The sequence below is a fragment of the Symphalangus syndactylus genome, chromosome 20 (assembly GCF_028878055.3).
Source record: "Symphalangus syndactylus isolate Jambi chromosome 20, NHGRI_mSymSyn1-v2.1_pri, whole genome shotgun sequence".
Lineage (NCBI taxonomy): Eukaryota > Metazoa > Chordata > Mammalia > Primates > Hylobatidae > Symphalangus > Symphalangus syndactylus.
In genome coordinates, this window is record NC_072442.2 from 47,442,297 (window position 1) to 47,462,428 (window position 20,132).

General features: G+C 44.9%; 1 long non-coding RNA gene across 1 annotated transcript; it reads right to left on the reverse strand.

The window, feature by feature from the left end:
* Positions 1 to 868: 868 nt before the first annotated feature.
* Positions 869 to 19,836, reverse strand: LOC129469661 (uncharacterized). Its single transcript, XR_010118227.1, has 3 exons — positions 19,384 to 19,836; positions 4,361 to 4,502; positions 869 to 1,424 (listed from the first exon to the last, which is right to left on the reverse strand). It is a non-coding gene; the product is annotated as an uncharacterized lncRNA (long non-coding RNA).
* Between the last annotated feature and the right edge of the window lie 296 nt (positions 19,837 to 20,132).

A 20,132-nucleotide genomic window follows, 5' to 3' on the forward strand; every position in this document is an offset into this window, starting at 1 on the left:
CAAAGGATATTTTAAAGGACACAAATGAACAGCCAGATGAAGAGATACACAGGGTGAGGTCTGGAAGTGTCCTTGGGGAGTTGGGGTGCACCACCCTCCCAGAACAGGGATGTGTTCGCCAACCCAGAAGCTCTCCAAGTCCTGTCTTTTAAGGATTATTATGGAGGCTTTGTCACATAGGCATGATTGAGCTCCAGCTCCACTCCCCACCCCAGAGGATGGGGAATGGGGCTGACAGCACAACGCTTCCAACCATAGTTAGGTCTTTTTCGTGACCAGTCCCCAAATAAGGAGCCTACCGAGAGCCACCTCATGAGAACAAAGGACGCTTCTATCACCCAGAAAATTCCAAGGGATTTAGGAGCTCTGTGTCAGGAACCAGGTTTAAGGACCAAATGTTAGAACAAAAGATGTGCAACCATAAAAAACAGCGAGATCATGTCTTTCACAGGAGCACGGATGGAGCTGGAGGCCATTATCCTCAGCAAACTAAGACAGGAACAGAAAACCAAACACTGCATGTTCTTTTTTTTTTTTTTTTTGAGACAGAGTCTCGCTCTGTCGCCCAGGCTGGAGTGCAGTGGCGCAAGCATGTTCTTATAAGTGGGAGCAAAATGATGAGAACTCATAAACACAAGGGAACAACACACACTAGGCCCTACCTGAGGGTGGAGGGTGGGAGGAGGGAGAGGAGCAGAAAAAACTGTTGGGTACTAGGCTTAGTACCTGGGTGACGAAATAATCTGTGAAATAATCTGTACAACAAACTGTCGTGACACAAGTTTACCTATATAACGAATGTGCATGTGTATTCCTTAACCTAAAAGAAAAGTTTTTTTTTTTTTTTTTAAAGAAAAAAACCCCTGGGAGAAAAGAAAAATGATAAATTTTTTAAGAAAGGAAGACAATGCCCAGCACCACCATCATTCAGGAGTTTCCAAGGGTTTTAGGAGCTTTGTGTTAGGAACTGTGGGCAGAGACCAAATGTATATTTCTTCTTATGTTCCACTACCCCAGATAGGAAAACAGAAATTACTCGAGATATTTCAAACAATAAGGGGTTGTATATAGGTAATTAGTGCTTATCATTGGAGGGGCTAGAGGTGGTGAAGGTTGGGGGGAGGGGGTTGCACCACTGGCTTTCAGGCTACTTTACCACAGCTGATTTCCAGAGGACGGAAGAAGTCAGGAAACTTGGGAAACCGCTGCTGAGGTCCTTGCAGTCCCCACAGTCCCCAGGCTGGTGACTGGTGGGGGAGTATGGAGTCCAGCTGACCACCAGAGCCTGCACGCCTGCTGCTACGGGGGAGGAAAGGATGACTTCTACCTCCTTTCCACATTCCAAAATTCCACGTGACTACATTCTATTGGCAGCACCTCGCTGGCAAGTGAGCCTTGATATGTGCTTCCTGGGCTTCTGGCACCTGCACAGAAAGGGGTGAAATGAGTGTCACGAGCAGCCACCACTCTGCATCACGCCTCCACGTCCAGGCGTGCTGGAGAGCCCCACTTATACTTGGAGGTGTCCTGGCGCCCTACCCACTTTTGGTAGGCATTTGGGTGTCTGAGGCTTTGCAAAGGAAGAAGGCGGGGAGTCTAGGGTGGAGTCACAAGGTGGAGACCTAGCTAAGTCAGAGGCCTGGAGAGGTGTCATTCTAGCTGGGCAGCAGGTGACACACAATCATCCTGAGTTGATTGGAGAAACACCTGGGATTGATTCAGAGTTTTTTCTGGAATGTTTTCACTAGAATGAAAGCTGAGCGGTCTGCAGGCCATATAGTATTGGAGAAAACATACTCCTCATTGAAAAAGGCTGCCAGAGAAAAGGTGTCCACAGGGAAATTCAGGGGTTTTGTTTGTTTGGGTTTTTTTTTCTTTTGAGATGGAGTTTCACTCTTGTTGCCCAGTCTGGAATGCAATGGCACGATCTCAGCTCACTGCATCCTCTGCCTCCTGGGTGCAAGCAATTCTCCTGCCTCAGTTTCCCTAGTAGCTGGGATTATAGGCATGCACCACCATGCCCGGCTAATTTTTGTATTTTTAGTAAAGATGGGGTTTCACCATGTTGGTCAGGCTGGTCTAGAACTCCTGACCTCAGGTGATCCACCCGCCCCAGCCTGCCAAAGGGCTGGGATTACAGGTCTTAGCCACTGTGCCCGGCCTGTTTTGAGTTTTTTGTTGTTGTTGTTTTGTTTTTTGTTTTTTGAGACAGTCTCACTCTGTCGCCCAGGCTAGAGTGCAGTAGCGTGATCTCAGCTCACTGCAACCTCTGCCTCCTGGGTTCAAGTGATTCTCCTGCCTCAGCCTCCCGAATAGCTGGGATTACTGATGCCCACCTCCATGCCCGGCTAATTTTTATATATTTTTTTTGTAAAAACAGTTTCACTATGTTGGCCAGGCTGCTCTTGAACTCCTGATCTCAAGTGATCCGCTCACCTTGGCCTCCCAAAGTGCTGGAATTACAGGCATGAGCCACTGTGCCCCACCAAGAAATTCAGTTTCTGAAAATACACCTGTGGATCTCTAGCCTTGAACATCCTTGGATGCTGCTGTAAATGACTGATCCTTAATGCCTCCCTTCCAACTCAAAGGCCCGCTCCCCTACATCCATCAATCTCACAGAAAAAGGGACCTCTTCTTTTTTTTTTTTTTTTTGTAGAGACGGGCCTCACTTTGTTGCCAAGGCTGGTTTTGAACTCCTGGCAAGTGATCCTCCTGCCTTGGTCTCCCAAAGTACTGGGATTACAGGCGGGAGTCCCCGCACCAGGCGAAGCCTATATTAAACCATTTTATGTTCACTCTGCCGTACTGCAGAGAGGGCAGGGAGGGAGCAGAGGTGCCCTGGGTACTTCAGTGGAAGAATCAGGAACCTAGGGTTGTTTTGAAGTGCCTTGGTTATGGTATATGTGGAAGATTTTAGAGCTTGTTGTAAAAAGTGATGACCCATGGCTCTCCAGGCTGGGTCTGGGATTGCCTTTGTGGATTACAAGAGGATATTATACAGCAGTTTTTAAAAATGAGGCAGACTGGGGCAATCTATCTCCAAGATGCATAGGTGCTGTTAAGGGAGCAAAGCAAGATGTAGTAGGGCGTGTATAGTATATGCTACTCTGTGCTGTGCATTATCTGTACAGAACTGTGAGGTCTGATACAGTAGCCACTAGCCACATATGGCTATTTACATATAAATTTAGGTGGGCCTCGTGGCTCATGCCTGTAATCCCAGCACTTTGGGAGGCCAAGGTGGGAAGATAGCTTGAGGCCAATAATTCGATATCAGCCTGGGGAACATAGTGGAACCTCTTTTCTACAAAAAATTTATTTTTAATTAATTTTTGTTTTTTTGACATGGGTCTCACTTTCACCCAGGCTGGAGTGCAGTGGCACAGTCTCAGCTTATTACAACCTCTGCCTCCTGGGTTCAAGTGATTCTCATGCCTCAGCCTCCTGAGTGGCTGGGACTACAGACGCGTACCCCATACGCAGCTGATTTTTGTATTTTTGGTAGGGACAGGGTTTTGCCATGTTGGCCAGGCTGGTCGTCAACTCCTGACCTCAGGTGAACTGCCTGCCTCACCCTCCCAAAGTGCTGGGTCTATATAAAGACATGGGTCTAGATAAAGATAGAGCTCAGCCATACCAAGCTAACATAAAAAATACTTTACAAGGATGTAAGCTTCATGAAGGTAGGATTTTTGTTCACCATTGTGACCCTACTATGGAGAACACTGCTGAGACATAGTAGGCACTTTTCCATAAATCTAACAAATATGACAGTTACATCAATGGCTTGCTTGCATTATACAGTATTTTTCTTGTTTCCTGTTAGCTCACATACCCACACTGTTTTGTTCTAAATACAAGTTCAATTAACTATTATATTCTAATAGTGTTTTCCTTTTTATGAGATAGGGTCTTAGTTGCCCAGGCTGGAGTGTGGTGGCACAATCTTGGCTCACTGCAACCTCCACTTCATGGGCTCAAGCGATCCTCCCACTTCAGCCTCCTAAGTAGCTAGGACTACAGGCACATGCCATCATGCTCGGCTAATTTTTGTATTTTTTGTAAAGACAAGGTCTCACTATGTTGCCCAGTCTGGTCTAGAACTGCTGAGCTCAAATGATCCTCCTGCCTTGGCCTCCCAAAGTGCTGGGATTACCAGAGTGAGCCACCATACGTGGCCCCATCAGGTTCTTAAACAAATTAAACCACTATATCAGGTCATTAAACCGTTTGTCTTGAAATAGTTAAAAAAGGGGATTATGGCGAGGGGATTATTAAAGAGGTGGGAGGGAATGGGAGAAAAGCAATAATGATAGTTTTCAGCTGTACTAAAAAGCACCAGACACCTATCCCTTACCTTATTAGCACATATCTGTTTGTAAACGTCTGTTTGCTGACGAATTCGATATTCCAAGTCAGAAACATGAGCCTGAAGCCAGTTCCAGCAGCTGACAATAGCTGCCCTGTCTGCAGCCCATCTCCATTCTGACCTGAGTCTCCTAAAAGGAAATAAGTTGAGTGAAATCCAAGAGTAGCAGTAATATCTATACCAGATTGGGGGGTGGAGGATGGAATTTAACTTCTAAAGGCCCTTGCAGAGACTAACTCTAGTGTCAAGAAAAACCCAAGACAGACAGAGACAGACACCCCTCACTCCTCAGGATGCACATGGATATAAACTTTCAAATAGGTATTTCCCAAATTAAGTGGAACTGCCTTCCAGCATCCTGATCCTGTGGCACACAATTTCTCTGAAATTGCATTAATTTCTCTAGAGATAAAAATATTGTCCATGCTAAAATAAAACATATAAGAATATACAGGAAATCCAACCAACATTAAGATTAAAACTAATAAAGAATTTGGCAAAAGTCTTCAGTAAAGAATATTTGAAAACTAATAAAAAAGTAGAAAAGATTCATTTTTAAGTACCATTCATAACGCCAACAAAACTAATGATATATTAAAAATCTTACCGGGTGCGGTGGCTCACGCCTGTAATCCCAGCACTTTGGGAGGCCGAGGTGGGTGGATCACCTGAGGTCAGGAGTTTGAGACCAGCCTGACCAACAGGGAGAAACTCCATCTCTACTAAAAATACAAAATCAGCCGGGCATGGCGACACATGCCTGTAATCCCAACTACTCGGGAGGCTGAGGCAGGAGAATCGCTTGAACATGGGAGGCGGAGGTTGCAGTGAGCCGAGATCGTGCCATTGCACTCTAGCCTGGGCAACAACAGCAAAACTCCTTCTCAAATTAAAAAATAAATAAATAAAAATCTTTATAGAGAAAACAGCAGGCTGGGTGCAGTGGCTCACGCCTGTAATCCCAGCACTTTGGGAGGCAGAGGTGGGCGGATCACGAGGTCAGGAGATCGAGACCACAGTGAAACCAAGTCTCTACTAAAAATACAAAAAATTAGCTGGGCGCAGTGGCGGGCGCCTGTAGTCCCAGCTACTCGGGAGGCTGAGGCAGGAGAATGGCGTGAATCCGGAAGGCGGAGCTTGCAGTGAGCCGAGATCAGGCCACTGCACTCCAGCCTGGGCGACAGAGCAAGACTCCACCTCAAAAAAAAAAAAAAAAAAAAAGAGAAAACTGTAACGCCTGAAAGCATGAAGATCTATACAAATGGTAGGATACATTTTTTAAGGATGGTGATTCTCATGAACATCTATAAATTCAAAGAAATTGCAATCAAATTGCCTACAGTATTTTTAATGAAAGCTGAGAAACAGATCCAAAAGTTCACATGGAATAAAGGACCAACAGCAAGAAATTTGGAAGAAGAAGGCATGATGCAAATACACATTACCAGATAGCCAGATTTGCTGCAAAACTATAGAGCCTCAAAACGTAGAACTAGATACATAAAAGATACCGGGAAATTTTCTTTTAATCAGATCCGTGGGGAAAAAATTAAACTGTTCAATAGTACTAAACTGGCCAGTTCTTTAGAAGGAAAAAGTAAAATTAGTTCCCTTCTTCATGATATAATTACAAAATTTTGGTATTTCAAATTGCTAAATATGAACAGCCAAACTTAAAAGAACATCTTCGGGACTTAAAGCAGGGAGCATTTCTTAGATAAGACACAAAGATATCACCTACTTTTCAACATACAATAGAAAATCTAATAAAGTTAAAAGGCAAACTGTATTTTGGTGGAAGATATCTAATACATATAACTGAAGATTAAACATCAGAATATGTAACAGAACTCTCAGAAATAGATTTAGAGAGGCTGGGCATGGTGACTCACACCTGTAATCCCAGCACTTTGGGAGGCCAAGGCAGGCTGATCACCTGAGGTTGGGAGTTCGAGACCAACCTGAACAACATGGAGAAATTCTGTCTCTACTAAAAATAGAAAATTAGTCGGTCGCGGTGGAGCATGCCTGTAATCCCAGCTACATGGGAGGCTGAGGCAGGAGAATCACTTGAACCCAGGAAGTGGAGGTTGCGGTGAGCCAAGATCGCGCCATTGCACTCCAGCCTGGGCAACAAGAGCAAAACTCTGTCTCAAAAAAAAGAAACAAGTTAAAAGAAAAAATGACAATCTTAACAGAAATAGGAAATTCACATAAAAGGCAAATAATTAATAAATATATAGAAATGTGTCATCTCATTAAAATTTAGTTAAAATATAAATATTAGGTAAAACATTAAGATGCTGTTTCAAATATGGATGGGAAAACACGTAGTCTGATAAAGCCAACAAGTGGTGAGAAATGGAAAGCTATCCTAGGTGGGAGGTCTCCCAGGCAGCTAGGATCAGGAGCATACTACCATACCTGGCTAATCTTTTTTTTTTTTTTTTTTTTTTGAGACCGACTTTTGCTCTTGATACCAAGGCTGGAGTGCAATGGCACGATCTTGGCTCACCACAACCTCCACCTCCTGGGTTCAAGCGATTCTCCTGCCTCAGCCTCTCAAATAGCTGAGATTACAGGCATGCGCCACCACACCCGGCTAATTTTGTATTTTTAGTAGAGATGGGGTTTCTCCGTGTTGGTCAGGCTGGTCTCAAACTCCTGACCTCAGGTGATCTGCCTACCTCGGCCTCCCAAAGTGCAGGCATAAGCCACCACACTCGGCCCTGGCTAATTTTTAATAAAAAATTTTGTAGAGATGGGGTCTTGCTATGGTGTCCAGGTTGCTCTCAAACTCCTGACCTTTGGCCTCCCAAAGACACCAGCCACTATCCCCAGCCAGGAAATTCTGTTTCTAAGAACATAAACAATATGACAATATGTTTCACCATGTTGGCCAGGCTAGGCTTAAACTGCTGACCTCAGATAATCCACCCACCTCGGCCTCCCAAAGTGGTGGGATTACAGGCGTGAGCAACTGCACCCGGCCTACTCTGTCTTTTTTAGAGAATAAGACTCTGGTATGTTACAAGAATAAAGCAAATGACAAAGTTAATAGTGAAAGGTTCTCGGTTATTTAAAGTACTGCCATTCCAAAGTAGCTCCTCCAGAATGGATCAATTTTGTCTACTTTTCTTCCTTTCAGAAGTCAAACTGAGGTTAGAATGTTCGAATTCTATATGTGATACTAATTTCTCTTTCAAAAAGATCGCTTGAGGCCAGGCGCAGTGGCTCATGCCTGTAATCCCAGCACTTTGGGAGGCTGAGGCAGGCAGATCACTTGAGGTCAGGAGTTCTAGACCAGCCTGACCAACACGGTGAAACCCTGTCTCTACTAAAAATACAAAAATTAGCAGGTAGTAGTGGTGGGTGCCTGTAATCCCAGCTACTTGGGAGGCTGAGGCAGGAGAATTGCTTGAACATGGGAGGCAGAGGTTGCAATGAGCCAAGATCATGCCATTGCACTCCAGTCTGCATGACAAGAGTGAAACCCCGTCGGAAAAAAAAAAAATTGCTTGAGCTCAGGAGTCAAGACCAGCCTGGGCAACAGGTGAAACCCTGTCTCTACAAAAAAAAATACAGGCCGAGCGCGGTGGCTCACGCTTGTAATCCCAGCACTTTGGGAGGCCGAGGCGGGTGGATCACGAGGTAAGGAGATCGAGACCACGGTGAAACCCTGTCTCTACTAAAAAAAAAAAAAAAAAAAAAAAAAAAAAAATACAAAAAATTAGCCGGGTGTGGTGGCGGGCGCCTGTAGTCCCAGCTACTCGGAGAGGCTGAGGCAGGAGAATGGAGTGAACCCGGGAGGCGGAGCTTGCAGTGAGCCGAGATTGCGCCACTGCACTCCAGCCTTGGCGACAGAGCGAGACTCCGTCTCAAAAAAAAAAAAAAAAAAAAAAACAATAATTAGCCAGGAATAGTGGTGCAAGCCTGTGGTCCCAGCTACTCAAGAGGCTGAGAAGGGAGGATCTCTTGAGCCTAAGAGGTCAAGGCTGCAGTGAGCCTTGTGCACAGTGAGATTGTGACACTGCACTCCAGCCTGGGCAGCACAGCAAGATTTGTCACAAAAACAAAACAAAACAAAATAAAAACAGAGGAGTGAAGGAGCAGAAAAGTACAATGTACTGAGACATGGTCTCCCTCCCATCCCTACCCAACCCCATAAATTCCATAGGGAGAACTTGCCTCGTGCTATCTCTAGAAGAATAAGAGAATTTTAATACTAAATCCAATAGAAAAACCTATTTTTTCTCACTTTAAATATACAGTTTATTGGAAAAGAGTATGGTGTTTGGAATCAATGAACACCGAGTTCCAAATCCTACTCACACCTCCCAGAATACATACGATGGCAATGCCAAAATATGACCATGCTTGTTAATATTTAGGCCAGCGCATTAAATGCTTATAACACAAATACTTGTAATCCAAATTTGAATGATTGTCTTCAATTTTCAGTAAAATTGTGATAAATTAACTTGTATTAACTTGATGGACTGTCTCCTAGCTGAAAGAGCCAGACGGACTCCATTTGGCTCCCTCATTTGCAAGACATTGAGGGCTCCTTACCCACCCCCTTCCTCAAGGACTTAACTTGTGCAAGCTGACTCTCAGCACTTCAAACAGTGCAATTAACTGATAAGGTACTGTGGCAAGCTGTGTCCACAGTTCCCAGGAATTCACTTGGGTGATAGCACTCTAAAGCCCCCGCATTTGTGTCCCGCAGATAACACCCAGAGCCCCCACACCTATCACCTTGTGATGAATTTAAAGCCCCTGCACCTGGGGCTTTTCCTGTTTGCTTTTCCTGTAACCATTTGTCCTTTTAACTTTTTGCCTGTTTTTACTTTTGTAAGACTGCTACAGTTAGGCTCCCCCTCCCTTCTCTAAACCAAAGTATAAAAGAAAATCTAGCCCCTTCTTCGGGGCCGAGAGGATTTCAAGCGTTAGCCATCTCTCGGTCACCGGCTAATAAAGGACTCCTGAATTTGTCTCAAAGTGTGGCATTTCTCTCTAACTCACTCGGTTACAACAAAATAAGACCCTATAAAAGCCCTACCATTAATATATATTCATTCATAAACATACTGAGTACCTAATGAATGTTAAACACTGCAGAATCTCTAAGGAAAGAATACTTGGTCACTTTATAAGCTATGTGGTAGTCAAGAAAAATCCTTTCTACTCATTGATACGTTAAATGATCAAAAAATCCAAAGCTAAAAAATGATCAGAGAACAATGAAAAAATTTTAGTGGCTTTATGCTTCCAATTCCATTTACTTCTGGCCTCTTTTCTGAAGCTTGCCTAAATCATCCCAGGAATGCTAAAATTGGGTGTTATTTATGGCATAACCAAAATGAAATAATGAAGTAAGTATCCCAAATAAAACTAGGAGAAAAAATCCAGGGAACCAAGCAGGCAGTAAGGATCTAAAGTTCTATACTTGGAACTTCTACCCCGAATGTTAAATAATAGATGTTTTTTAAACAGTTGACTGCCAAGTGTGGTGGCATGTGCCTGTAATCCTAGCTACTTGGGAGGCTGAGGTGGAGAGACTACTTGAGCCTAGGAGTTCTAGACTAGTCTGGACAAATAGCAAGACCCTGTCTCACGGGTTGGGGAGCGGGGGGAAGGCAACCAAGCTGGGTGTGCCATGTGCCTCTAGTCCCAGCTACTTGGGAGGCTGAGGCAGGAGGAGTGCTTGAAACCATAGGCCACTGTACTCTAGCCTAGGCAACATAGGAAGACTCTATCTCTAAAACAAACATAAACAAAAAGGCCGGGCATGGTGGCTCACACCTGTAATCCCAGCACTTGAGGAGGCTGAGATGGGAGGATCACTTGAAGTCAGGAGTTCGAGACCAGCCTGACCAACATGATAAAATTTCTGTATTTTTAGTCTCTACTAAAAACAAAAATTAGCTGAGTGTGGTGGCAGGGGCCTGTAATCCTAGCTACTTGGGAGGCTGAGGCATGAGAATCATTTAAACCTGGGAAGTGGAGGTTGCAGTGAGCTGAGATCACACCACTGCACTCCAGCCTGGGCAACAGAGTGAGACTCCATCTCAAAAAAACAAACAAACAGGCTGGGCGCGGTGGCTCACGCTTGTAATCCCAGCACTTTGGGAGGCCGAGGCGGGCGGATCACGAGGTCAGGAGATCGAGACCACGGTGAAACCCCGTCTCTACTAAAAAATACAAAAAATTAGCCGGGCGTGGTGGCGGGCGCCTGTAGTCCCAGCTACTCGGAGGCTGAGGCAGGAGAATGGCGTGAACCCGGGAGGCGGAGCTTGCAGTGAGCCGAGATTGCGCCACTGCACTCCAGCCCGGGCGACAGAGCGAGACTCTGTCTCAAAAAAAAAAAAAAAAAAAAAAAAAAAACAAACAAAAAACAGTTATACCTTTAATTATTATCTTCATTCAGTAATTAGGCAATTAGAATTTACTCTTGCTAAATGAATGTTCAAAGTTAAACCAAAATTAGTTCAAGATGAAGCCAAGAACACATCTCAACTCATTCAATAAAGCCATTATTACTCTGATGCCAAAACCAGACACAGATATCACAACTACAGACCAATATATCTTATGAATACAGATGTAAAAGTCCTCAACAAAGCAAAATGAATCCAGCAACATATAAAAAGGCTTATACACCATTGCTAAGTATGACTTAATCCCAGGGATTCAAGGTTGGCTTAACTTCTGAAAATCAATTCATGTAATACACGGTATTAATAAAGGATACAAACCACATGATCATTTGAATAGATGCAGAAAAAGCACTTGACAAAATCCAACATGCTTTCATGATAAAAACACTCAACAAAGTAGGAATTGAAGAAAACATCTTCAACCTAATAAAAAATACCCATGGGGGAAAAAAAAGAATACCTACAAAAACCCCATAGCTAAAATCATACTTAATGGAGAAAGCCTGAATGCTTTCTCCCTCAGGTCAAGAACAAAACAAAGATATCCACTCTTTCCACTCTGTTCAACACTGCACTGAAGGTTCTGGCCAGGGCAAATAGGCAAGAAAAAGAAATAAAAATCACTCAGGCTTAAAAAAAAGAAGTAAAGCTACCTTTATTTGCAGATGATATAATCTCGTATATAGAAAATCCCACAAATAAACTATTAGAGCCAATAAACACATCCAACACAGTTACAGGATACAAGCTCAACATATAAGTAGTAACTGTATTTCTATACACAAGCAATAAGCAATCTGAACATGAAAAGTTTTTAAAAATTCCACTTACAATAGTATCCAAAAAAAAAAAAAAAGAAAACACACATAGCCGGCCGGACACGATGGCTCACACCTGTAATCCCAGCACTTTGGGAGGCCAAGGCAGGCGGATCACTTGAGGTCAGGAGTTCGAGACTAGCCTAGCCAACATAGTGAAACCCTGTCTCTACTAAAATACAAAAATTAGCTAGGTGTGGTGGCAGGTGCCTGTAATCCCAGCTACTCAGGAGGTTGAGGCAGCGGAATCGCTTGAACCTGGGAGCAGAGGTTGCAGTGAGCCGAGATCGCACCATTGCACTGTAGCCTGAATGATAGAATGAGACTCCGTCTCAAAACAAAAAAAGAATAATCAGAAATAAATTTAACAAAAGCAGTGACAATCTTATACTCTGAAATATATAAAAATTGCCAAAAGAAGTTAAAGAAATCCTAACTAAATGGAAAGGCCAGGTGTGATGGCTCACACCTGTAATCCCAGCACTTTGGTAGACTGAAGTGGGTGGACTGCTTGAGCCCAGAAGTTCAGGATCAGTCAAGATCAGACTAGGCAACATGGCAAGACCTCATCTCTACAAAAAATACAAAAATGAGCTAGGTGTGGTGGCATGCACCTGTAGTCCTAGCTGCTTGGGGGGCTGAGGAGGGAAGATCACTTGAACCTACTTAAGGCTGCAGTGAGCTGTGATTGCACTACTGTGCTTCACTCCAGCCTGGATGACAGAGCAAAACTGTGTCTCAAAAAAAAAAAAAAAAAAAAAAAAAAGGAAAGACATCCTATGTTCATGGATGAGAATGGATCAGAAGATGTAACACTGTTAAAATGGCAATATTCCCTAAATTGATCTACAGAACCAATGGGATCCCAGTGTACCCAAAAGAATCTTGAAAAGGAAAAACAAAGTTGGAGGACTCACATTTCCTGATTTGAAAACATAATTCAAAGCTACAGAAATCAAGACAGTGTGGTAGTGGTATAAGGATAAACATACAGATCAATGGAATATAATTGTGGGTTCAAAAATAAACCCTTACACTGACAGTCAATTGATTTTTTGACAAGAATGCCAAGACAATTCAGTGGAGGAAAGAATGGTCTTTTTAAGCCAAGTGCTGTGGCTGACACCTGTAATCCCAGCACTTTGGGAGGCCGAAGCAGGAGGATTGCTTGAGGCCAGGAGTTCGAGACTAGCCTGGGCATCAAAGCAAGACCCCATCTCTACAAAAAACAAACAATGGTCTTTTCAACAAACCATGCTGGGACAACTGAATATTCACATGCAGTAGAATGAAGTTGGACCACTGTATCTCACACCATACACAAAAATTAATTCTAATTAAATTTAAACATGGATTATAGACCTAAATGTAACAGCTAAAACAATAAAATTCCTAGACGAAAACAAAAGCTAATCTTCATTTCATTTGGTGGCTTGACATCAAAACCACTTTCAACAAAGGAAAAAACAAGTAAATTGGACTTCATCAAAATTATAACATTTTGTACGTTAAAGGACACCATCAAGAAATTGAAAACACAACCCATAGATGGGAGAAAATATTTGCAAATCATGTATCTCACAAGGGATTTGTGTCTAGTATATTTAAAGAACTCTTACAACTCAACAATAAAAAGAGAATCCAATTTTAAAATGGGCAAAGGCTGAGCACGGTGGCTCCCACCAGAAGGAGAGGATCGTTTGAGGCAAGGATTTTGAGACCTGCCACAGCAATATAGCAAGACCCTGTCTCTACAAAAAAAATTAATAATAATAATAATAAAACAATTAGCCAGGCATGGTGGCACACACCTGTAGTTCTAGCTACTCAGGAGCCTGAGGCAGAAGGAACCCTTGAGTTCAAGAGTTTGAGGTTATAGAAACTATGACTGGGCTGAGTGCGGTGGTTCACGCCTGTAATCCTAGCACTTTGGGAGGCCAAGGTGGGTGGATCATCAGGTCAGGAGTTCAAGACCAAACTGGCCAAGATGGTGAAACCCCGTCTCTACTAAAAATACAAAAATTAGCTGGGCATGGTGGCGGATGCCTGTAATCCCAGCTACTTGGGAGGCTGAGGCAGAGAATCACTTGAACCCAGGAGGCAGAGATTGCAGTGAGCCAAGATAGTGCCAATGAACTCCAGCCTGGGTGACAGAGCAAGATTCCATCTCAAAAAAAAGAAAAAGAAAAAGAAAACTATGATTGGCCACTGCCCTCTAGCCAGAGTGACAGAGCAAGACCTCGCCTAAAAAATAGATGTATAAAAATAAAATTAAAATGTGCAGAGAATTTAAATAGACATTTCTCCAAAGAAGATATATGAACGGCCAATAAGCACATGAAAAGATCTCATCAGGTTGAGCACAGGGGATCAGGCCTGTAATCCCAACACTTTGGGAGGCCAAGGTGGGGGCACTGCTTGAGCCCGGGAGTTTGAGACCAGCCTGGACAACATGGCAAAACCCCATCTCTACAAAAAATACAAAAAGGCCAGGTACAGTGGATCATGCCTTTAATCCCAGCACTTTGGGAGGCTGAGGCAGGCTGATCACGTGAGGTCAGGAGTTTGAGACCAGCCTGGCCAAAATGCTGAAACCCCATCTCTTCTAAAAATACAAAAATTAGCCGAGGGCCTGTAGACCAAGCTACTTGGGAGGCTGAGGGAGGAGAATCTCTTGAACCCAGGAGGCAGAGGCTACAGTAAGCTGAGGTCACACCATTGCACTCCAGTCTGTGTGACAGAGTGAGACTCCGTCTCAAAAAATAAATAAATAAATAAATAACCAGCTGGGTGTGGTGGTACACACTTCTAGTCCCAGCTACTTGGGAGGCTGAGGTGAGAGGATCGCTTGAGCCCAGTAGGTCATAGCTGCAGTAAGCTGTGATCGTGCCACTGCACTACAGTCTGGGCTACAGAGCAACACTTTGTCAAAATGAAAAAAAAGAAAAAGGAAAGAAGGAAGGGAGGGAGGGAGGGAGAGAAGGGAGGGAGAGGAGGGAAGGAGGGAGTGAAGGGAGGGAAGGAGGGAGTGAAGGGAGGGAGGGAGGGAGATATCTTATAATTAGTCATCAGGAAAATTCAATTCAAAACCACAATGATATACCACTTGACATCGACTAGGATGCTATAATCAAAAAATAAAAAAAGACAATTACAAAGTGTTGGCAAGACTGTGGAGAAACTGGCACCTTCATATGCTGCTAAAAATACAAAATCGTCCAGCTGCTTTGGAAAATAGTTTTGGTGGTTACTAAAAGTTAGAGTTACCATATCACCCAGCAATTCTAGTCTTAGGAATATACCCAAGAGAACTGAAAACAGGTATCCAAACAAAAACTTACACAAGAATGTTTAGGGCCAGGTGCGGTGGCTCACACCTGTACTCCCAGCACTTCCAGAAGCTAAGGAGAGAGGATTGCTTGAGCCCAGGAGTTCAAGACCAGGCTGGGCAACATAAGGAGATCACATCTCTACAAAAAAAAAAAAAAAAAATAGCAAGGAACAGTGGCTCACACCTGTAATCCCAACACTTTGGAAGGCTGAGGTGGGAGGATTACTTGAGCTCAGGAATTTGAGACCAGCCTGGGCAATATAATAAGACTCAATTTCTACAAAAAAATTTTAAGAGGCCAGGCGCGGTGGCTCACGCCTGTAATCCCAGCACTTTGGGAGGCTGAGGCGGGTGGATCACGAGGTCAGGAGATCGAGACCATCCTGGCTAACACAGTGAAACCCCGTCTCCACTAAAAAATACAAAATATTAGCCAGGCGTGGTGGCGGGCCCCTGTAGTCCCAGCTACGTGGGAGGCTGAGGCAGGAGAATGGTGTGAACCAGGGAGGCGGAGCTTGCAGTGAGCCGAGATCGCGCCACTGCACTCCAGCCTGGGCGACAGAGCGAGACTCCGTCTCAAAAAAAAAAAAAAAAAAAAAATTTTTAAAGTAGCTGGGCATGGTGGTGCATACTTTTAGTCCTAGCTACTTGGGAGGCTGAGGTGGGAGGGTCACTTGAGCCCAGGAGGTTGAGGCTACACTGAGCCATGATTGCACCACTGCATTCCAGCCTGGATGACAGAGCAAGACCCTGTCTCAAAAATAAAAATAAAAATAAAAAAAGCAAATGTGCCATACAAAGCATAGATATGGATGGACTTTTAAATATTTTACTAAGAGCAATAGATCAAAACAGGTGCCCAACCAAAATTTTTATTTTATTTTTTTTAGAGACAGGGTCTCACTGTCACCCAGGCTGCTGGAGGGCAGTGGTATGATCAGAGCTCACTGTAACCTCAAACTCTTAGGCTCAATCAAGTGATCCTCTTGCCTCAGCCTCCTGAGTAATGAGGACTATAGGCGTGTGCCACCATCCTCAGCTAATTGTTTTTATTTTTTGTAGAGACAGGGGTCTCACTCTGTTGCCCAGGCTGGTCTAGAACTGCTGGCCTGAAGCAATCTTCCTGCCTTGGCCTCCTAAAACTCTGGGATTACAGGTGTGATCCACCATGCCCAGCCTCAACCAAAAATCTTAAATTTCTAACGAGCATGGAAAGGGGGAAGTGGGATGAAAAACTTTCCTCAAAACAGAAGAATAGTTCAAATGAGGAAAAACAATAAAAGACCATAAAGTAGTCAGGGGCACTAAGACCTATGCAGGCAAAACAACAATTAAAACCTTACAAGAGGCCAGGTGCGGTAGCTTACGCCTGTAATCCCAGCACTTTGGGAGACCAAGGTGGATGGATCACATGAGGTCAAGAGTTCGAGACCAGCCTGGCCAACATGGTGAAACCTTGACTCTACTAAAAATACAAACATTACCCGGTGTGGTGGCACATGCCTGTAGTCCCAGCTACTTGGGAGGCTGAGGAAGGAGAATCACTTGAACCCGGAGGTGGAGGGTGCTGGGAGCCAAGATCCCACGATTGCACTCCAGCCTGGGCAACAGAGCAAGACTCTGTCTCAAAAAAAAAAAAAAAAAAAAAAAAAAGCTTCCAAGAAAATGATGCAAGCCGGGCACAGTAGCTCACACCTGTAATCCCAGCACTTTGGGAGGCTGAGGGGAGGCAGATCATTTGAAGTTAGGAGTTCAAGACCAGCCTGGCCAACATGGTGAAATTCTCTCTCTACTAAAAAAAAAAAAAAAAAAAACTTACAAAAATTAGCCAGGTGTAGTGGCACATGCCTGAACTCACAGCTGCTTCGGAGGCTGAGGCAGGAGAATCGCTTGAACCTGGGAGTCAGAGGTTGCAGTGAGCCAAGACTGCACTCCAGCCTCAGCGACAAAAGCAAAACTCTATCTCAAAAAAAAGAAAAAAAAGAAAATGCAAAGCGACCTCAGAGACAGTTTAAATATATAAAAAGCTAGATGCCAAATAAAACTGGATGGGTCACTTGATAAACAGGATATAAACAGTGGATAAAAAGCAAGACAGCTGATATATATAATTCTTATTTGCTTCAATATTTACTGGGGAAGATGGGAAAACACTATCTAAATTACTCTTTAAAACATACAAATCACTAATAGTGAATCAAATTCATCATTAAATATACTAAATTCCTCAAACTGATATGTCAGATGTCAGGTAGTCATGAAGACCCAAAATAGTCTCTATGGGTTTTTTTTGTTTGTTTGCTTTTTGAGACAGTCTCGCTCTGTTGCCCAGGCTGGAGTGCAGTGGCACCATCTCGGCTCACTGCAAGCTCTGTTGCCCAGGTTCAAGAGATTCTCCCACCTCAGCCTCCCAAGTAGCTGGGATTACAGGCGTGTGCCACCACATCCGGCTAATTTTTGTATTTTTAGTAGAGATGGAGTTTCACTGTGTTGCCCAGGCTGGTCTCAAACTCCTGACCTCAAGTGATCAGCCCACCTCGGCCTCCCAAAGTGCTGGGATTTCAGGTGTGAGCCACCACGACCGGCCCCCTCTCTATGTTTTAAAGGCATTTAAGTATAAAGTATTAAACTGCAGGGCAGAACATATTAGCTGACGGTCATATGAGTGACCTTCTCTAAATCCCAGGAGGATAGAATCCACTTTTCCTTTATCAACATTTTCCTTGCTCAACTTCTGGCATATTAGGTACTCAACAAATATGTGCTGAACAAAAATGAACAAAAAAATGCTGTCATCAAAGTAACTCCCATCCACTCAAGTAGGCTGCAACTTCAAACTGCCCAGACTGGCAAATCTCTAACAAAGATGGGCTCAGAAGACATATCAGCATGAATAACCTTCTGAGGAAGAGACAACATGGATTCTAAAAGTGGAAATCACACCACACCAGTTCACCCAAATTCTCTGAGAAAATAAATATGTGAATATAATTTATGTGAGCTTTCACAAAACTCTTGATAAGATTCTAAAGATTTTTTTTTTTTTTTGAGGCTGAGTCTTGCTCTGTCGCTCAGGCTGGAGTGCAGTGGCGCGATCTCGGCTCACTGCAAGCTCCGCCTCCCGGGTTCACGCCATTCTCCTGCCTCAGCCTTCCGAGTGTCTGGGACTACAGGCGCCCGCCACCACGCCCGGCTAATTTTTTTTTTTTTGTATTTTTAGTAGAGACGGGGTTTCACCGTGTTAGCCAGGATGGTCTCGATCTCCTGATCTGGTGATCCGCCCGCCTCAGCCTCCCAAAGCCCTGGGATTACAGGTGTGAGCCACCACACCTGGCCCTAAAGATTATTTTTTTAAAGACCTGAGTGGCCACAGAATGAGAACATTTACTGTAGACTGGACATAATTGAGACACAGATAATTATGGGTAGATGCTGAGGTACTTCCCCAAATGAAGAAGTATAAACAGAAGATTGATAATTTTTTAGAAATGCTCCTCAGAAACTGCACAAGATGAGAGGAGAAAGGGTCAAGGGAAGGCAAATACTAATGTTTTTAGGAGCAAAAGAGGAAATAAGTCTGCAGAGGAAACCAACAGTATGAGCCGGGCTCGGTGACTCACAGCTGTAATCCTAGCAATTTGGGAGGCCAAGGCGGGCGGATCACGTGTGGTCAGGAGTTCGAGACCAGCCTGGCCAACATGATGAAAGCCCGTCTCTACTAAAAATACAAAAATTAGCCACGTGTGGTGGCCTGTGCCTGTAATCCAAGCTACTGGGGAAGCTGAGGCAGGAGAATCGCTTGAACCCCGGAGGCGGAGGTTGCAGTGAGCAGAGGTCGCGCCACTGCACTCCAACCTGGACGAAAGAGCAAAGACTCCGTCTCAAAAAAAAGTTTGAAAGATAAAACAAAAATCTTGTTAAAGATAAACACATGAGACGCTAAAGAAATAATCTACTTTAATTCATGCTATCAATTTTCATTTCCTATGTATAGGTGTTGAGGATCTTGTACCCATGATAAATGACATACACCTGTTCTGGGCTGAATTGTGTTCCCCAAAAGAGATATGTAGTACTCCAGGGGGCTGGGCACAGTGGCGCATGCCTGTAATCCCAGCACTTTGGGAGGCCAAGGCCACAGGATCACTTGAGCTCAGGAGTTCAAGATCAGCCTGGGCAACATGGCAAGACCCCGTCTCTACTAAAAATACACAAAAATAGCCAGCTGTGGTAGTGCGCACCTGTAGTCCCAGCTACTCGAGAAGCTGAGGTGGGAGGATTGCTTGGCCCGGGGGTGAGGGGGCTGGAGGTCGCAGTGATCCAAGTGCCACCGCACTCCAGCCTGGATGACAGAGGAAGACCCTGTCTCAAAAAAAAAAAAAAAAAAAAAAAGAGATATGTAGTACTCCTAACATTCAGTACCTCAGAATGGGATCTTAGAGACGGGATCTTCAGGCCAGGCGGCTTCCCTTCCTCTCTGCGTCGGTCCGTCCCACCTCGGCTCGGCCGGGCGCCCCTGTGTCCGCTCCGCGCCCCCGGCCGCGGCCCCGGCCCGTCTCCTGGGCAGCCAGGCCCCCCGGCCACTCGGCCGGCAGCCCGCGGCCCAGGTCTGCAAGTGGGAGCTGGGCTGGGGTCCCCGTGCCCCACACACGCGTCCCCTCTCCCCCAGCCCTGCCGCTTCCAGGGCCCTCGGCGGCGCCCGCTCCCTGGGCCCCTCGGCCCCCCGCCTCTCAGCCGGGCGCTCCCTCGAGGTCGCCGGGTCGGGGCCGCCACGTCTGCCTCACCATCACCCTGCCCACTCGTGCCCCCACCCCCAGGGGCATCAGAGCCAACGGCGGCTCCCCCAGCCCCGACCTTCCGGCGCGACTCAACCACGCCAGGAAGTGGGGGCGGGGAAATCTTCCGCGCTCCTCTGGCGCTGATTGGCCCTTCAGGGGCACATCGTGAGCGCCATTGGCTGAATGATGGTATCCGTCAGAGAGATGGGACGGGACAGAAAGGGGAGAGGGATGCTGATACCTTGGCATCTCTGTCTCTGTGTATCTGTCTGTCTCTGTCTCTATCTCGGCCCTTGGAAACGAGAGGCTTTTGGCTGAGAGGACTAGAAGGGGGCCTGAGGTGGGAGGAATAGGAATAGGAATCCCGGCAAAGCATCACGCCAGTCGGCTTCT